Source organism: Prionailurus bengalensis, chromosome B1 (assembly GCF_016509475.1).
Source record: "Prionailurus bengalensis isolate Pbe53 chromosome B1, Fcat_Pben_1.1_paternal_pri, whole genome shotgun sequence".
Classification (NCBI taxonomy): domain Eukaryota; kingdom Metazoa; phylum Chordata; class Mammalia; order Carnivora; family Felidae; genus Prionailurus; species Prionailurus bengalensis.
In genome coordinates this window covers 196,170,830-196,189,019 of record NC_057344.1, presented here as the reverse complement: position 1 = coordinate 196,189,019, position 18,190 = coordinate 196,170,830, and the positions used below count along the sequence as shown (strand labels likewise).

At 43.0% G+C, this 18,190-nt stretch overlaps 1 pseudogene; it reads right to left on the bottom strand.

Moving 5' to 3' along the window:
* The window catches only part of LOC122469512, a 54,516-nt pseudogene extending 36,820 nt beyond the window's left edge, over positions 1-17,696 (bottom strand).
* Between the last annotated feature and the right edge of the window lie 494 nt (positions 17,697-18,190).

The following is an 18,190-nucleotide window of genomic DNA, read 5'->3' as shown; positions in this document are numbered from 1 at the left end:
AACTATTTACAAAATACTTACAAACTATTTCTTGAGAAGGTGTCAGAGCTTTATTGCTTCTTACAATATTATTCACACACCCTGTTCTGTAGCAGGTGATAAATAATTCAGACTGAATTTGGCAAAAGCAAATGTTTGTCCTTTCCCACTTTCAGTTGGCTTGGGAGGAAATTATTTTCCCTCTTCAATTGTTTACTGAACAAAAAGGCATTTACATTGTTTTCTAAGCCAGCTGTGTGGTCTGGCCTGTTTTCCCCCATTGCTTCGATGAATAAATTGTGCAAAATCTCCTTGTTCCAGTAACAGGAGATCCTGCTAAGAAAACATTCAGTTAGACTCCTACAATAAAGCACACCAATCTGACGTCTGGGTCATATTTAAGAAATCAATTCTCCCCTGCTTCCAAAGAAGTCATTTTATTCTGGAAGACAAACTATCATGGTATAACCTGGAAAATGAAAATCTTTATTTAGAGCCACTCTGGGTTTTCTGGTGGGTCAATAGTTGTATTTAATATATGTAAAGATAGGTCAAAGGCAGTTTCATATAATAATATTTTCTTAGGGCTAACTGAGTACTCCTGATAACAACATGGTAAAAATATCATGAATTTGTGCAGAGCGTTTTATTATCAGTACAAGGTGGTCCTGCATTTGAAGGCAGCCATAATGCAGGGAAAGGAAGACTAAAATTAGTTGGATTTGGAGTCAGGTGTTGTAGGATCAGTTTCCAGCCGAATGATTTGTTAGTCACTTGAGTGAACCGAGGGTCTTACCTTCTCTGAACATGTAAAATGTGAAGGCTTAAATGAGATTTGCATACGAGAGCCTTCTATATGATCTAAAACATCATGCAAATGTAACATCTTTTATTCCACTAATTTTTCTTATAGTTTTTTCTTCCCATTGACTTATGTAGGTAGGTAAGGATAGTAACGCCTACAAGAAATTTACCTGAGGGGCGCCTGGGCAGCTAAGTCAGTTAGGCATGCGACTCTTGGTTTCAATTCAGGTCATGCACAACTTGGTGAGTTCGAGCCCCACGTCGGGTTCTGTACTGACAGCGCGGAGTCTGTTTGGGATTCTCTTTCTCTCCCTTCCTCTCTACCCCCTCCCCCCACTCGTGCTGTCTCTGTCACTCTCAAACAAATAAACTTCAAAAAAAATTTACTTGAGACACGAGCAGTGTGAACCTTCTGGTTATGTCCATTTTGGAAGGAGGGAGCTGCAAGCAGAAAGGAAAGGAGCTCAGGTTTCTCTGGTCAGTCTTTCAACGACTTTTTAATGCATATGACTCCATGGCGAGTCCTATTCTAGGTGCTGGGAAGAGGTTGAAGAAGACCACGCTTACCTAGTTTACCACAACTGTGGTGCCACAGAAGTTTCAGCAACTATTATAAAAGAGAATATTCTAATTCCTCCCCTCAAGGCCCTTGTGCCATATTGGCGTGGGGTGGGAAGGCTGATGCACAACTAAAGAATTGTTACTGGTCTGACCCATGTCACAGACTTCCAAAACAGAGGACATTATATTTCTCTTTTCAGATTCTTGGCTGAAGTCTCCTTTGCTTCAACTTGACATAAGACCAAATTCTCTCTTGGGTTCTTCTCCTTACACCAACTGGCCAGGAATTTTGGGATTGACTCTTTTTCCAAACAGTAGGGAGTGGGTAAAGCAAAATTCTCGGTCCACTTGTGGCCCACAGTATGGGGCTGTGGTTATATTGCTGCCCCCTGGTGTCATCCTCACTACCCTCTGTGTCCTGAGATATAGCTCATCACACCTTATGGTTACAGACAGCTCTAGCTCACACCCTTGCTCAGAATTCTTGGGAGAGTGACTGCTAAGAGGGCGTTTCTTGTCTTTATCCCATGAACATCAAGCCTTGCACCATCCAACACGGAAGCTACTTAAAAGCAAGAGCACTTGAAAGTGAAATAAGTCAGGCAGAGAAAGACAGATCCCATCTGTTTTCACTCCTATGTGGATCCTGAGAAACTTAACAGAAGACCATGGGGGAGGGGAAGGGGGAAAAAAAAGTTACAGAGGGGGAAGGAGGCAAACCATAAGAGACTCTTAAATACTGAGAGCAATCTGAGGGTCGATGGGGGTGGGAGGGAGGGAGGGTGGGTGATGGTCATTGAGGAGGACACCTGTTGGGATGAGCACTGGGTGTTGTATGGAAACCAATTTGACAATAAATTATGTTTAATATAAAAAAATAAAAGCAAGAGCACTTGAAATGTGACTTGTCCCAATTGAGGTGCGCCATAAGTAGAAAATACACCCTTGATTTCAAGATTTAATACATAAAAAAAGGATATAAAGTATCTCATTATTTTTATATTAATTATTTCTTAAGACGATAATATTTTGGATATATTAGGTTAAATAAATAAAAAAATGGATTAAAATTATGTAGGTTTCTTTTTACTTTTTTAAATGTTTATTTGAGAGAGAGAGAGCAAGAAGGGGAGGGGCAGAGAGAGGGAGACACAGAACCTGAAGCAGTTCCAGGCTCTGAGTTGTTAGCACAGAGCCCGACACGGGACTGGAACTCATGAACCACGAGATCATGACCTGAGCCAAAGTCAGACGCTATCATGACCTGGCCTGATAACCTTTTGCTTAACTGACTGAGACACCCAGGTGCCTGTCCTTTAATTTTTTTAAAGGTAGTAACTAGAGCATTAAAACTATGTACATGATTTGCATGTTTTTTCTAGTGGATTCTGTGAGTTAAGTTTTTGGGTGTTTTCAGATTAGTTGGTGAGCCCCTTCTTCCCCCATAACGTTTTCCTCTTTGGTGTTCTTCGTGCCTCACGACCTTCAGTTCCCACCATCCTGATTCACCAGGCACACTCTCAAATACTGGCCCCTGAAAGAGAAAGCATTCAGAATCTAGATCCTTTTCCTCTCAAGTTTCTTCATTCGTGTGCAGATTTACTGACTCTCCCCCATCCTTCAGTGCTAGCTGGGTACATTTAGGGGGATTTGGAGGGGCTACCTTGCCAAGTCCCTCCCCTACCGTAAGTATCCACTTGTCTTTCATTTACAAAAATTTAGAATTACTTCAGGGATTTCTCTCAGAACAGAGACGAGGTTTTGCTTCCACCCAGACTGGGGTGGGCAGTTAGGTTTATTGGGGCCACAGCCAGGGGACCAATGGTTGGACCTGAGTACACTTTCCAGCTCGTGCTTCTTGATAGCATAGGAATTGGAAGAACCCTGGGCTTGACTGATGATCTCATCTGCTGGATACTCAGCAATGGTCTTGATGTTCCAGAGGGCAGCCCCACGGGCACCTGTGCACAGCAGTCAGATGGCCTGATTCCCACGGCGTAGTGGGGACACATCGGTGGCCTGATGCTTCCCTGTTCTGGTTCGCCCAGTTCGGGTTGAGTCCTCCCAGAACCTGTGAATAATCACATGCACCAGGACCTGTGCGGTCAGGAGGGTGATGTGTGGTTTCTCACCGGTGAGCAGATAGATGATCTCCAAGGTACACTTGGCAATGGGCATGGTCATGAGCTGCTTGCCGTTGTTATGGCCGTGCAACGTCATCGGGTTGGTGAAGCTCTCCACAGCAGGGCGTCAGGCTTTTCAGAAGCATTTGGCCGCATAGTGCCCTGTGCTGCGGGACAGGTACTTTGGCACATTCTGCTTCACCGCAATGTAATCCTTCAAGGAAACGGCACTCATCTGCACGTCATTGGTGCTCCACTTCCCCAGGGGTTTGATGTCAGGGGTCTCTGTGATGCAGGTTGCACCATCTCCCACTCGGTCACCTTGAAGGCGTGGCTGGGGATCACAATGGCTCCAGGCACACCATACACACGCCCCTACGGGCAAAAGCCACTTAACCTGCCCCATTCTTACCATCTGTAAAATGGGCACGGTATTTAATGCCTATTTGGCTAACAGAGTCCAAAAGAAAGCGGTTGGGAAATCATATAACCTTAAGAAACCGCCCCTCCCCCCTAAAAATCAGGAGTTGGAAACACTCGTGTTTAAATGGTGTCCCCTGCACATCAGCTCATCTCCAAAAGAAAAAACAAAGAATCAGTTGATGGGATTAAATCACCTAGAGACGTGTCACCTCTTAGAAGCATTGGAAATGTGTGAGAGCTTCAGGCATAACCTGTGTGTGCCAGAATCAAAGCACGGATAACAGGCTCACTACCCCGTGGGCTAAAGCAAACACTCCAGGGATCCCACAGCCAGACCACTGTTTTCTAATAAAGCTTTCTCCGCTGTAACACAGTCCTTAAAGTGTTAGAAAGGTCTTAGCATGGATTATAGCAAACATCTCAGTACATCTTTCTCAGAAAGGATGTTGAAGCACCACTGGGGTGAATTTTAAATATGGTCTTATTAACATATCCTTTCCTATAGCTCAGAAAACGTAGGAGGCACTAAAAGTCCTCCTAGAAAGTGCATTGTTCATGAAAAGATGCTCAACGTCACTCCTCATCAGGGAAATACAGATCAAAACCACACTGAGATACCACTTCACGCTGGTCAGAGTGGCTAAAATGAACAAATCAGGAGACTACAGGTGCTGGTGAGGATGTGGAGAAACGGGAATCCTCTTGCACTGGTGGTGGGAATGCAAATTGGTGCAGCCACTCTGGAAAACAGTGTGGAGGTTCCTCAAAAAATTAAAAATAGATCTACCCTATGACCCAGGAATAGCACTGCTAGGAATTTACCCAAGGGATACAGGAGTGCTGATGCATAGGGGCACTTGTACCCCAATGTTTATAGCAGTGCTTTCAACAATAGCCAAATTGTGGAAAGAGCCTCAATGTCCATCAGCTGATGAATGGGTAAAGAAATTGTGGTTTATATACACAATGGAATACTACTTGGCAATGAGAAAGAGTGAAATCTGGCCACTTGTAGCAACGTGGATGGAACTGGAGAGTGTGATGCTAAGTGAAATAAGTCAGGCAAAGAAAAACAGATATCATATGTTTTCACTCATATGTGGATCCTGAGAAACTTAAGACCAGGGAGGAGGGGAAGGGAAATAAAAGTTAAAGTTACAGAGAGGGAAGGAGGCAAACCATAAGAGACTCTTAAATACAGAGAACAAACTGAGGGTTGATGGGGGGTGGGGAAGATGGGAAAGTGGATGATGGTCATTGAGGAGGGCACTTGTTGGGATGAACACTGGGTGTTGTATGGAAATCAATTTGATAACACATTATATTTAATATATAAAAAAAGAAAGTGCATTGTTGAAACCTGACTTATTTTTCACTATGTGTGCAAAATTCATGCAAAGTGGTAACGCATGCATTCAAAGTCATTACCCGAGGGGGCTTGTGGGTTGGTCAGGTGAGTTTCTGAAGCAATTACTCTGAAAATGTTAGACTGCTTGGTTTTTTAATGTTTATTTACTTATTTTGAGAGTGAGAGGAACAGAGAGAGAACCCCAAGTGAGCCAGATGGGGGCTCGATCTCAGGAACAGTGAGACGACCTGAGCTGAAACCAAGAGTCAGACACTTAACAGACTGAGTCACCCACGCATCCCAGGCTGCTTTTCAATCTAAACAGAGGCATAGCTACTGTACGTCTCCTCACGAGCTACAAGGTGTTGGTTGACATGTTAGAAGGAAGTCCCAATTATTTAAGTGAGAATGGGAATGTGGAAGGGGTCTTGACTTTATTACACTGTTTGGCTGTGGTATTCAAGACATACGGAATTTGAGAATACTTTCAATGGGTATTGAAGATTGGGGATGGGTGATGGTGGTAGACAGTGGGTCCACAACCCTGGGCTGAGATGACCAAAGAGCTAAAAGTGCATAAAAGGCCCTTCTATTCAGAACAATCTACTCCCACGGTGGCTTCTTCTATATAGAGTTAGTAAGTCAAATCTGTGACTAGCAACACTAAAGTTGGAATGAAAATACCTGCCCACAGACAGATATCTAAAAGAACACTCATAACAGCTTTATTCATTCAGTGGAATACGACTCAGCCATAAAAAGGAAAGGACTATTGGTAAATAGAATACCATGGATTAATCTTATAAGCCTTACATTTGGGCAATAGAGGCCAGAAAATAAGATTAAGTATAATGTTATTCCATTTATATGAAGTTCCAGGATAGGAGACACTAAATTATGGTGACTGGTACCAGCATAGTTGTGTCCAGGGAGAAGAAATGCCTGGAATGTGGTATAAGGGGGGCACTTTGTGGAAAGATGAAAATATTCTGTATCATTTTGGGGGTGGCATTTGAACAAAGGTATACGTTGGTCAAAACTCATCAAAATGTACATAAAATCTGCATTTTATTGTATCCAATTTGTACTCCTATTTATAAAAAAAGTAGAAGAAAAAAAGTCGTTTCCCAAGTTTAAATACAATTTCCTTATAGCACAGCTATCATGAGTCTGGGTTCAATCTGATTTCAACATTCATCCATATAGGAGTCTTCTCTTCTCCAAGGATTTAATACAATCTCTTTCACTCTTTTCCCAGGAAGTGGGTGAAAAGGAAAAGTAGTCTGTCCGTGAACGGGCTTTACTAATGGGAGAAAGGGTTTGCCCAACCATTGCACTTAAAAGACCAGAGAACAATCCCTTCCTTCAGGTATCTAGTTTCAAACTGTTTTAATGATAATTGCCCTGTAATGGTTCCCTTAGCAACTAGCATCTAACATCTGAAATAGAATTTGGAGTTTGAGGAAGAAACATGTTGTATTTTTCAGGCCACTTTTTCAAAGGGGCCAGCATCTAGAAGAAGCATCTTTCATTTCAAACAGAATGAAGGTAAAGACGACATAATTACAAGAGAGATATAAGCTGGTTTCACCACATAACTTCTCCATTGCCTTGACAGTCAGTCAGCAATCTAATCTAGCCTCTAGCCTCTGTCTGTTGATTCATTATATTCAAATAAGGTACAGCATGAGTACAAAAATCTGGATGTGGACCAACAAAAGTGAATTCTCTGCCATATGCTTTATAATTCTTCCAGTCCTGAGAAACTAAGCAATCTTGTTTCAGTTAGTGTAAAAATGTAAAGTAGTTTCAGATAAACACTAAAAGATCATGAGTATTCTAACAGTAATGATTAACAGTAATTATTTATATTCTGGCTTCCAGACTTTGATGAATTTCTTTCTTTGACTTGTAGTCATAAGAGAGGATGACAATGATGATGTTGATGGTGATGGTGATGATGATGGTGATGATGGTGGTGATGGTGATGATGGTGATGGTGATGATGGTGATGATGGTGGTGATGGTGATGATGATGATGGTGATGGTGGTGATGATGATGGCGGTAGTAGTGACAGTGATGCAGCTTCTTATGAGCATGTTGGTTACCAAGTAGAATACAGGTAGCAAATGTATTGCCTCATAGAACTTATTCATTCTAGAGCTTTCATCTTGTGGTTGGAATCCCTCCACTCTTTGGCTCATACTGTCCACACTATTATGCCCACCCGACATGAAGCCTATGTTCTCTGCCTAATTGACACACCCATTCAATTTTATTTTCTACAGCTCCTGGACATGCACCTTTCCCACCAGTAAGCCTTTTCTCCACATCATCATATGATCAATATACACTTATTCTTCTAATAGGAGGGCTCTATCTCACAGGAAAAATAAGCCCTAATTAAATGGAGCCATTTATTATCTTTGTATATTTTTTTTTGTTTCCAATGTTAGCTGAGTACACAGTAGGCACAAGGCACCATCCTTGACAAATGTAAAAGCACATGCCACTGATAATGCCAGTGCGTTAAATATATATGCTATAGACAGAGATAATAAAGTTATGGAAAACTATGGTCATGAACAACTGAATTGGCTAAAATGGCTGTGTTATTGGGCATTGGTTTTCAAAAGTTCAAAAGATGGCAGTGAGAGTTTTTATTTTAAGAGCAATCATTGAAAGAATCAACTGACCTTGCTCTTCTCCGTCTCAAGTTAGAAAATAAACAGTGAAAGTATATCTTAGTGGTTTGCAAGTGATTCAGAGCGGGACGCTCAGCTATTAGAAAGCCATCGATTTGGCTGGAGGAAATGAGTTGCCTGCAGGATTGTGAGGTCAGGGAAAGGTGCCAAGGTGCACCACATTTCTTGGCCAGAACTCAAGCTCATTGCTAAACGCCTGCTATTACTCTGAATCCACGTTTTTGAGCCTTTGCAAAACTCTTCCTTTGATAGTCAATATCTTTCATTCAATTTCTCCATCTTTCCAGATTCTTGACATTGGTATAGGATCTTCCTCTTTGATTACAGTCCCCAAACCCACATTTTTAACAAATTAATTTGCTGCTTTGAGACTGACTATTCTTTTTAGAATGACAATCAACTTTGCTTAGAGGCTCTATTTTCAGAAATATCTCTCACTCTAGAAAATAAACAAGTTTGCCAAGAGTATTACTCAGGAAAAAAAAAAAAAGGTACTGGTGGTTTAAGAATAGCAAAGCCATTAGCCACTCTCACCAGACTGCTTCAAGTAAGGTGTATTGGGAAGGGTCCTGGCTGAACGGGAAGCCAGCAGATGCAGTTCTATTCTGGGCTTCTCTTCTGTGTGACCTTGAGCAAATCACTCAATTTTTCTGCAGTTCAGTTTACTCAGGTTGAAAAAAAAAATTGGAATGATAATACCAGGATGTTGTGGAGAGTCATCAGATTAGCAAGACGCTTTGGACCCTTGAGGCACAAACTAATGTAGAAAAATAGAAGATATTCAAGACTTGGCTCACGGCAATGCATCTTGTATTCTATGCACTGTATTCTCCCCGCCCCCCCTTCCTCACTGTTTGCAAGCTCCATGAATTATTCCTTTCAAACATTCTATTCTATTTGAATTGTTGCTCGGTAACAAACGATGGGATACACGTGCATCTTAGTGAAATCAGTTCACTTCAATTCAACACAATAAAGATCGAAGGAGTTACTTACAGAAAGTAGGTTATTAATTTGATGATAATCCATAATCCCCCTAATATTCAGAAACACCTGGCTTCTCTTTTTTCCCTACCCATAAAGAATCTAATGTTGTTTTACTGACACCGCCTATTTGCTAAGTGGTTACTAGCTGCGGGGCATGTTTCTCAACACTGTGGTTGCATCATCGCATAGTTGTCACAACTCCACGAGGGGTGTCTCACTTATGTCCTCATTTTACAGACTAGAAAACGGAGGGAAGATTAGCAAAGACTCAACATTCAAGCTATCATGAGCATAACTGTCCCCTGACCTTGGGTCTCTGAGCTTCTAGCCACTAACTTACACTTTGCCCGAACTCGTGATTGTCAAGTGTAAGTTTTTGAGTGTGTGACGTGCTTGTGAACGATGCAGGTTGCTGAGACTCACACACAGATCATCCTGAAGCTATGGCTTGTTTATTGCATGTTAAGAGACACATCCAAGGATTGAAAGTGAGGGGCTCTGCTGTGTATTCAGTGGCGACTGAGGGTCAGAACAAAGACCTTGTGGAAAGCCAGGAGGGGGCCATCCTGTTGCCAGGTTCAGATAAGCAGATGGGTGCAGCAACCCTTATGACACTCAGTTATTGGGTGGTTAAGCAAGTGTGACCAGACCCACAACCCAACTCTTACCACCCCATTAGCTGGTGAACAGCATTAGGATGGTCACACTATAAGTCAGGGGTTCTCTACCTCAGCACTACTGAAATTTGGGGTCTGATGATTCCTTTTTGTGGGAATTGTACTATGCACTATAGAACATTTAGCTGGATGCATGTTGTCTAACCACCCGTAGCTCGTAGCATGCCCTCACTGTTGTGAAAATGAAAAAAACAAAAACAAAAACAAAAAAACCCTCCAGACTTTACCAAATGTCTAAGGGACCAATCACTCTTGCTTGAGAACAACTGTCCTTCCTGTGTTTATATCAGATAACTTAGGACATTGGGGAGGTCCAGCTATGGAAGTCCATTTTCTGCCTAACACTTCTCACCTGAAAAGCATCTGTAAAGAATCCAGAGTTCAATAAGGCCCCCTCTTGGCTCCTAAGGCCTGTCTATTCTACTAGAGGAAATGCCATATTTACATATGTAACAACACAATAAAACAGCGATGGCTGTAAAAAGGGTCCCAAGCCCTGTGTGGACCCAATGGGTTGTACCCACCTCAGACTCCTCAAAAGCCCTGCCTGTGGGAGGAGAACAATCCCATCAAGAAGAGACAGAAGACTAGTCAGAGATGAAGCCTGAGTCCCATGATCTGGAGTAGCTGTGGCAGCCGAGGGAGGCGTTTTAGGGCCATGGCCCTGCTGACAGGGGCACATGCTCAGAGGGAGAGAGAAGGGGTGTGTAGCATTCAGGAGCCTGCATTGCGGACCGGCACTGGAGCTCTTGAGCCCAGGGCACAGCAGGCGGGTGGCGGGCAGTGAAAAGTGATGGAACATGAGACAGTGGAGGCAGGGGAGCAAACCACTGCAGGAAGGATTTGTTTGGAAGGGAATGAAAGTTACCGCCTGAGGGTGAAGCAGAAGAAAAGGAAAATCTAAGCTGACATATTTACAGGATGGTTCCAGAACTAGACAGGCTGGCTTATATAACACAATACAGGTGTAAAAACTGCATGGCCTGAGCAATGGAAGGACTTTCAAGTCACGCACAACACAAGGGGAGGGCAGGAAGTCACTGGCCGGAGCTCCGGTGTGGGTTATTTAAAAAAGAATATTTTTAATGTTTATTTATTTTTGAGAGAGACAGAGATAGAATGCAAATGGGTTAGGGGCAGGGAGAGAGGGAGACACAGAATCCAAAGCAGGCTCCAGGCTCTGAGCTGTCCGCACAGAGCCCGACACCGAGATCGAACCCACGAGCTGTGAGATCATGACCTGAGCCGAACCCGGAAGCTCAACCGACTGAGCCACTCGGGTGCCCCTGGTGTGGGTTATTTTAAAGCACTGAAAGAAAAAGTCACAGAGACAGATTTTCATTTCTTGCTGGCACTTCCTTGAGAAATCACAGAAATGAGAGGCCTTCCTCTTAAGGCATTTCAGATCCAGACGGGCTCTTTGAAACATTGACCTTTCACAGGCCTGTAGTTAGTGCTGTGCTAGAAAAAAGTTTATTAACTGCCTCTCTGGGACAAAACGAAACAGAAAAACATTACCCTCAGATTTGTAGCGTTTGCTGATTTCAGGGATGTAAATACTCCCCTGCTGCGAATTTTAAGCTGCGATCCAGGATCCACGGCAGAGGGGAATCGGAAGAGGTGCGTTCAACTGACTCTCACTACCAAGTGTGACTGGTTTCCAGCCTGAGTTCGCTGACTTCAGCACACAGTGCAGCCTGTCTCCTCCAAGTCATGCTTTCTAGAAGGCCATCTTCTCAGCACTTAGTCCCTGACTGAACATTTGGGCGGAAGGAAAACTTTCAAGTTAAGGACTTCTCAAGGGCTAGCTTGGCTCAAGGTAATAGTTTCCATTTTGTTGTGACTTTGTATCCATCGGCTCTCGTGGAATGCACAGGAATGCGACATTCAGGCAGCAGGCCAACTTGAAATTCCCAGGACAAATGTGATCCCCCAAAGATGTCTAGAACAAAATAAACAAATGCGGGAAAAGTGGACAAAATAAAGGGCTCCTGCAGGTAGGATTTAAATCGGTAGCTTTCGCTGTTTGCTTATTTGGAGGACTTTGATTTCACAAATTTGGACTGACAGAGTAGTAGCTATGGTATCTCTCTTGTGCTCAAGGGGGAGCAGAGGGATAGACAGAGACAGCCCTCAGGAAGCTGCAATCATGACAAGGGCTTAAGAAAAAAATAGTTTCTATCTCCAGAGAAAGGAACAGGGGAGGGAGAAAGGACAGGGCATGTGGCTGAATTCACTGTGTCTTCTGGCTCTCGCGTTTAGTTCCGCTGAAGTTACAACATGAGACTGAGACCCTGTGAAAACTTCCAATGAGCTTGGATAAAACCTTCCTACGTCCTTGTCTTTTTTGGTTCTTGTTCATTACAAGACGCCAGGAATAAACCTTCACACATCAGTGTCCTCAATTTAGAATCCAAGTGGCCACACATGTATGGTCCAATTCCCCACTGCAAACTCTTTTGGAGAGTATTTTTTATGGTAACACATTTTCATGTAGCAAGCAATGTAAAAAAAAAATTGATAGCAAATGACGGAGGGGAAAACATTCGTAACGCGAGAGGTACATGGGATGAAACTTTGTGTTTTTCTCTCCAGCCTTTTTTCCCCCCTACTATATTTCTACTAAGTCATCTTACTCTCAAGGTGTTTAGAACAATGAGCTGTGTTTCTAGTTCATATCCTTCTTTTGAAAAGAAATATTAGTAGGCAAATGCCAACAAGAGAAATAACCTCATTAGCATGCCCCTTTCTTCCCTTTTCTGTCCCTGGCTCTATAAATTAAAGACAGGAACACAGGCTGGTGCAAAAAATTTAGAATATTTAATTTCTTGATTTGAACTCAAAGAAGTCGTGTGGGTTAGAGAGCTCTCTCAGAAATAAGAGTGGAGTTTTTTGTGTGTTTTAACTGGCCTACCTCATTAGGTCCATGCGGGTTTAAGGATACTTTCCTGAGGGTGCACTGGAAGGTGCCCTCAGAGGACAAGGAATTATTTTCCTTGAAGATTTCTCGGGCAATTGTAACCCTTTCTCTGTAATTACCCCATTTGGCTTTGACGTTCTTTTAAGAGCAAAGGGCGTTCCTAAACGTGTGCCTGTTTCGCTCACCACACTTCCTCTTGCCCAGCCCTCAGTGGACTCTCTTACTGGGGAGTCTATTAATAGTTCTCCCTGGGCTGTGCGCTCAAGAGTGTTGGGGCTCATGAGATTTTCATCTGCTTGCCCCTCAGAGCACCTATCCCAGTGGCTCAGAATGGTGACAACCTCTGGCACGTTCAGGATTCGATAGTCTACCCGGTGCTTTCAACACTGTTGCTCAGTCCATCATTGCAGCCCTGGGAAAGAAGCAGGAGAGGATTTTGTTGGAGAGGGGGAAAGAGTGGGAACCCAAGATTTTGGAGCAATATCGTGAAGCCAGTTTGGAAGTAAACGTCGATCAGCATTCGTCGTAAACCTTTACTTCCATCTCCTATTTTGTTTCTCAGAAAGAATCCACTATCCATTGAGACAATACCCTTTTCTGATAGGAGATTTTAAAATTGCCTTTTGTAGCTGCTGCTTGGTAGCACAAATCTGGTTATTTGCTATGTTTCATCTATGTGATCCTGTGGTCCCCTCACCTATTGATGCTAGATGATGGGTCGTATTTGGACCCAACCCAGCATCCCCGGTGCTATGATGACCAGCTAATCCGGAAGGAGAGAGGCTTCCAAGGATGGTCCCATCCAAGAGCTCAAACAAAAAAGTGACATCGTCAGATAAGGCCTTTGGGAACAACAGCCTCTGCAATGAAGGTTCAAGACACATTTCTAGATTATTCCTCAATCTCCCATGCTAGCAGCAAGCAAAGGTGCTGTTAGGATAAGGATCCTAGGACTGCACGGGGCTTAAATAGAATTGGATTGGGAAGGATATTTTCATGGGCAATGGGATTTATAAATTTTCATGAAATAAAACAAATAACTTTCTCCTTTGAATTGAACTAGAGATATTGCAACTTCTACTCCCATGATCCATCCATGCATCAGGAAGTCAATATTCTTTTCTAATATTTGACAAGACACTCACTGTCTTCTCCCGACAAATCCAGGGAGACTTTGCTGAAAGTTTGTGTGTGTTAGGAGGTGGGGAGAGGTGTTGAGGGATTCCGGTAATAGGAATCGTGTTACTATTCTATCGCAAATGAGCCTCAGAGCGATTTTCATGATGTTCACAATTGGTCAAGAGTAAAGATGGAATTCGGATCCAATTCCTCTGATATCAGGCCTTCTAACTCTGAATCCAATTTTCTGTGCTCTCCAGCCCTGTGGCTGCCTGCATAGAGAGTGTTCAATAAAGGCTTGCCGAACAGGATTGAACGCAACGGCAGGCCAGAGGGAGTTTTAGATCTGCCTTCCCAATAAAGACAATTACCTCTCCACCAGATTCTCAGCTTTTTGTTCTGCCTCTGAGTTCATTTGATAAGAGACTTGATTTGGGCTTGTTTTAGCAGATAAGTTCAGTTAATATTTATTTTAGGAAAGTGGGATTAGTGAAGATAGGTGGGGAATGAATTATACATTCTCTGAGCAACTGAAGGTCGTTAGGAAAACACGCAGCTGCTGGAGATTTCCAAGTGAGACTAGCATAGAGAGGGCTCGAGGCAATTTCCAAATGTTCTGGTTTCTATTTATTGGAATCACTTCGGAAGTGGCAAACAGGACGATGGGGCTGTTAATCCAAATAAAAGGGAACTTTTTAAAAGAGAAAGTGACACATCTTTAAATTTGGAGAAGACGGCTTCGAAGGCTGGCAGACAGTGTGGGCAGTGAGTTGGGGGAGCCACAGGAGTTGAGTACTTTGTTGCGTCACCGAGCGTAAGAAGCCATGAAGAGGGGGATGAGGTGGGGAAAACCAACTCAACTGGGGAAATGGGCCCTGGCAAGGGCAGCCATTCTAGTGCAGAGGCCAGAAACCGTACCCGACTCAGGTAGCATTTCGGATAGTATTAGCACTGGGGATTTCTCTCCATTGGGACACACAGTCTGCTGTAGAATAAAACTGGAGGTTGAGGTTGGGCAGTAACAATACCTAATATGTCATCCTTCATCCTCCTTACCCATAAGCCAGGTACTGTGCTAAGTACTTTGTCTGAATTAGCACATTAAATGCCCACAGCATCCCTACATGCCGGGGGAAATCATACAGAATTTACAGAAGGGGAAACACGCTAAAAATGTGGTTTCTTTGCCCCGATTCATAAGCCCGAAGTGGCCAAATAGGATCAGAATGCAAAATCAGACCCACGTGATGGCACATCGTTACTGTGTATCATGGATCCGAGTACCTAATAGTGTGTGGTGTGCTTCTTCAGAAAGGAGCACCAGAGAACGTGTGTGGATGATTTTGTAGTGCTCTACGGGGAGATGAATTTGAGGCACCAAAATTTCCAGGGTCCTTTTCTATCATAGAGAAAACACAATCTGTGGAAAGGAAGTACTCACTCTTCCTCATCTGAAGCAGTGGAGATGAAGAATTGTCTTCTTTCTCTATTTAGGACTGTTTGACTCAGGAACAGGGCAATGTGGATAGGTGGGTGGGGTCCACCAGGCTTTCCGGTGAGAGAGGTCTGGTAAAAACAACGGCAGGAGAAGGTAGGTTGTCTGGGCATCTCCCATTACTCATTCTGCAGATAGTTGTTGGGTCCCTGCTACATGCCAGGCAGTGTCCTAGGCACCAGGGCACAGTGTGTCCAGCAGAGAACAAAAGGACAATTTAGAAGGAGCAGAAGTTTGGGGATAAGAAAATCCCAGCATTGTCACCGACTAGCTAAGTGACCTTGGACATGTTACTTAACCCCTCTCAGCCTCTGCCCCTACCCAATATGGTCTTAATGAAGCCCAGCTCGGAGGGTTAATGTGAGTAGTAAGATAATGCACATAAGATGCCTGGCTCATGGTAGATGCTTATTTAAATAGTAACGCTATTTCTATGCATTCTTAAGTATTTCATTCTCCTTAGAAATCATGGATTTTCTTCATGATGTGATAAGGTACCATCTTCCTCCGTGTCTCTAAAATTCATAGAATCTAGCTATTTCATCTTGTTTCCCGGAAGATGCTAAATATCAAGAAACCTGGATTTCTTGAGTTTTCAATTCTGTATTTCTGGGCTCTACTTACCCTTCTCCTCCTCCTTTCTTTTCAAGAAAGGTATGGTTGATGTGATGGTTAATTCCGTGTGCCAACTTGAGTGGGCCACATGGTGCCCAAACACGTAATCGAATGCTATTCTGGGTGTGTCTGTGAGGGGGTTTTTGGATGAGATTAACATTTGAATCAGTAACTGAGGGAAGCAGATTGCCCTCCCAGTGTGGGTGGGCCCCAGCTAATTAGTTGAAAGCCTAAATAGAAGGAAAAGATTGACCTCAAAGTTCCAGGTAAGTCCACTTGACTCTCTTTGGAGATGGGACATCAGTTTTTTTCCTGCTTTTGGACTTGAACTAAAATATCCATTTTTGGTTCTCAAGCCTGTTGGCCTTTGGACTAGAACTTACACCATTGGCTTTCCTGTTTCTCAGGCCTCCAGGCTTGAACTAGAACTCAGTCTCATGAATTGTCAGTCTCCAGCTTGCTGACTGCAGATCTCGGGACTTCTCAGCCACCATCTTACGTGAACCAATTCTTTACAATATGTATCTATATATAACACACACAAAAAATATATATCTCATCATAATTATATATAAATAATTACATTCTAGTTACATATATAATGATATATATATATATATACTTGTATATAATATATACTATAATCATGGAATGAAGCCATATAACTGTAATGTACTAGAAAAATTATACTTATATATCTGTCTTAAAATAATTATATTAAGGTATATAATTGTGTGTTAATCATTACTTAAATAGTACATTCATGATTAATCATATATTAAGATAAATTAATCACTATATTACTATAGTTATATGATAACTTTTGACTCCTGAAAAACGTAACTACTATTGGCCAACTGCTGACCAGAAGCTGTACTGATAACCAAAACAGTTAACACGTATTTTGTGTGTTGTATGTATTATGTGCAGTATCCTTACGGTACAGTAAACTAGAGAAAAGAAACTGTTATCATGAAAATCATAGGAAAGAGAAAATACATGATTAGTATTGTATTTATCAAAACAACAAAAACCCATGCAGTTCAAAAATCAAGTATAGTTACAGAACATATATTATATATTATAGTTACACAGCATATAGTAAAACCAGTTCTCGATCTCTGGAGAATCCCCAAAACAGAGTTGAGGATGCTCAAGTACAGTCATGGCATCTCTCCAAGGTTATGTTAGTGCCCAAGGGCATAGACAAGTAATTTCCAGCTCTCCTGGCTGCTGGTTCCAAGCCCCTCCTGCAGAATTCTTCACTCCACCTGCCTCCCAGTAATAAACACTAACTTCATAGGTAAGAAGAAGGAAATGCAGTTCGGGGGTCTTTTTTTTTACAAGATGGGGTGGGCTCTAACTTCGGCAGCCATGACCCTTCCTAGACAGAGGAGGGAAAACTGTCCCCACAATAATGGAGGGAAGGGGCGTGGCCTGCCAGGTGCTCAGCAAGGCGTACCGCGCATGCTCGCACATCTTTCTTTCTTCCAATTCTCTCAGAAATGTACCCTGGCCCTCATTTTTAGATGAGAACGCCGAGACCCAATACGACCAATGCCATAGAGCTGGTGAATAATGGGCTCCCTTCTGCCCGAATCTAGAGCTCACATTCTCACCGGGACAATAAACAACACGCCCTCAAATTGAGCCCAGGTGTGGATGAAATGCACTCGGAGGAGAGGGTCCGAGAGAGCCTGAGGATGTGCTAGAAGGCTGGGTTCTGCTTCCCGCCCTGATTCTAGCCTTGCGTTTCCTGTCCTGTCGCTATTTATGCCCCATATGCCTGCGTGGTACACATGAGTCTGGGAAGATGCCAGGGCCTGGCAGGCAATGCTTGTTTTACAGCCAAGCACACCTGCTCTCGCAGTCTGCCAAACCCTTTAGCTGCTGGCTGCTGGGCTGCGCGATTATCTCCCTTCAGACCCCATGCCTTCATGCTCCATTCTCTTTCCATGGAAAGAAGAACATCTCTCTCTCTCTCTCTCTCTCTCTCTCTCCTCTTCCACCTTTCATCTTTCGCTTCCTCTCTCCCTCCCACCTCCTCTCTTTCTCTCTCCCTCCCACCTCCTCTCTTTCTCTCTCCCTCACCTTTCCTTTCCCTCTCTCTTTTTGGGTGGACTTTGTCCTCGTTTTATAAAAAGTAATAATAATAAAAAAGAAACAAAACCTCTTTTGGGTGCTTTTTGCTGAAACTTGTAGACAGGGCTCGTTCTATGCAAAAGTCTTGTGCCTCTGGCTTCCATTTTTCAGCCCTAATTTGGTACTCGTTGTCCTTTGCTGCTTTCTCTTCCTGCGGAATTTTTACCAAGTCCTAAACACTGGTGTTTGTTCTGACGGATGCTCTGCTGTTTGTCATGCAAATAGGATTTCGTTTCAAACATGATTTTAATTTGATGGATGTTCTGGTTGTTTGTCATGCAAGCAAGATCT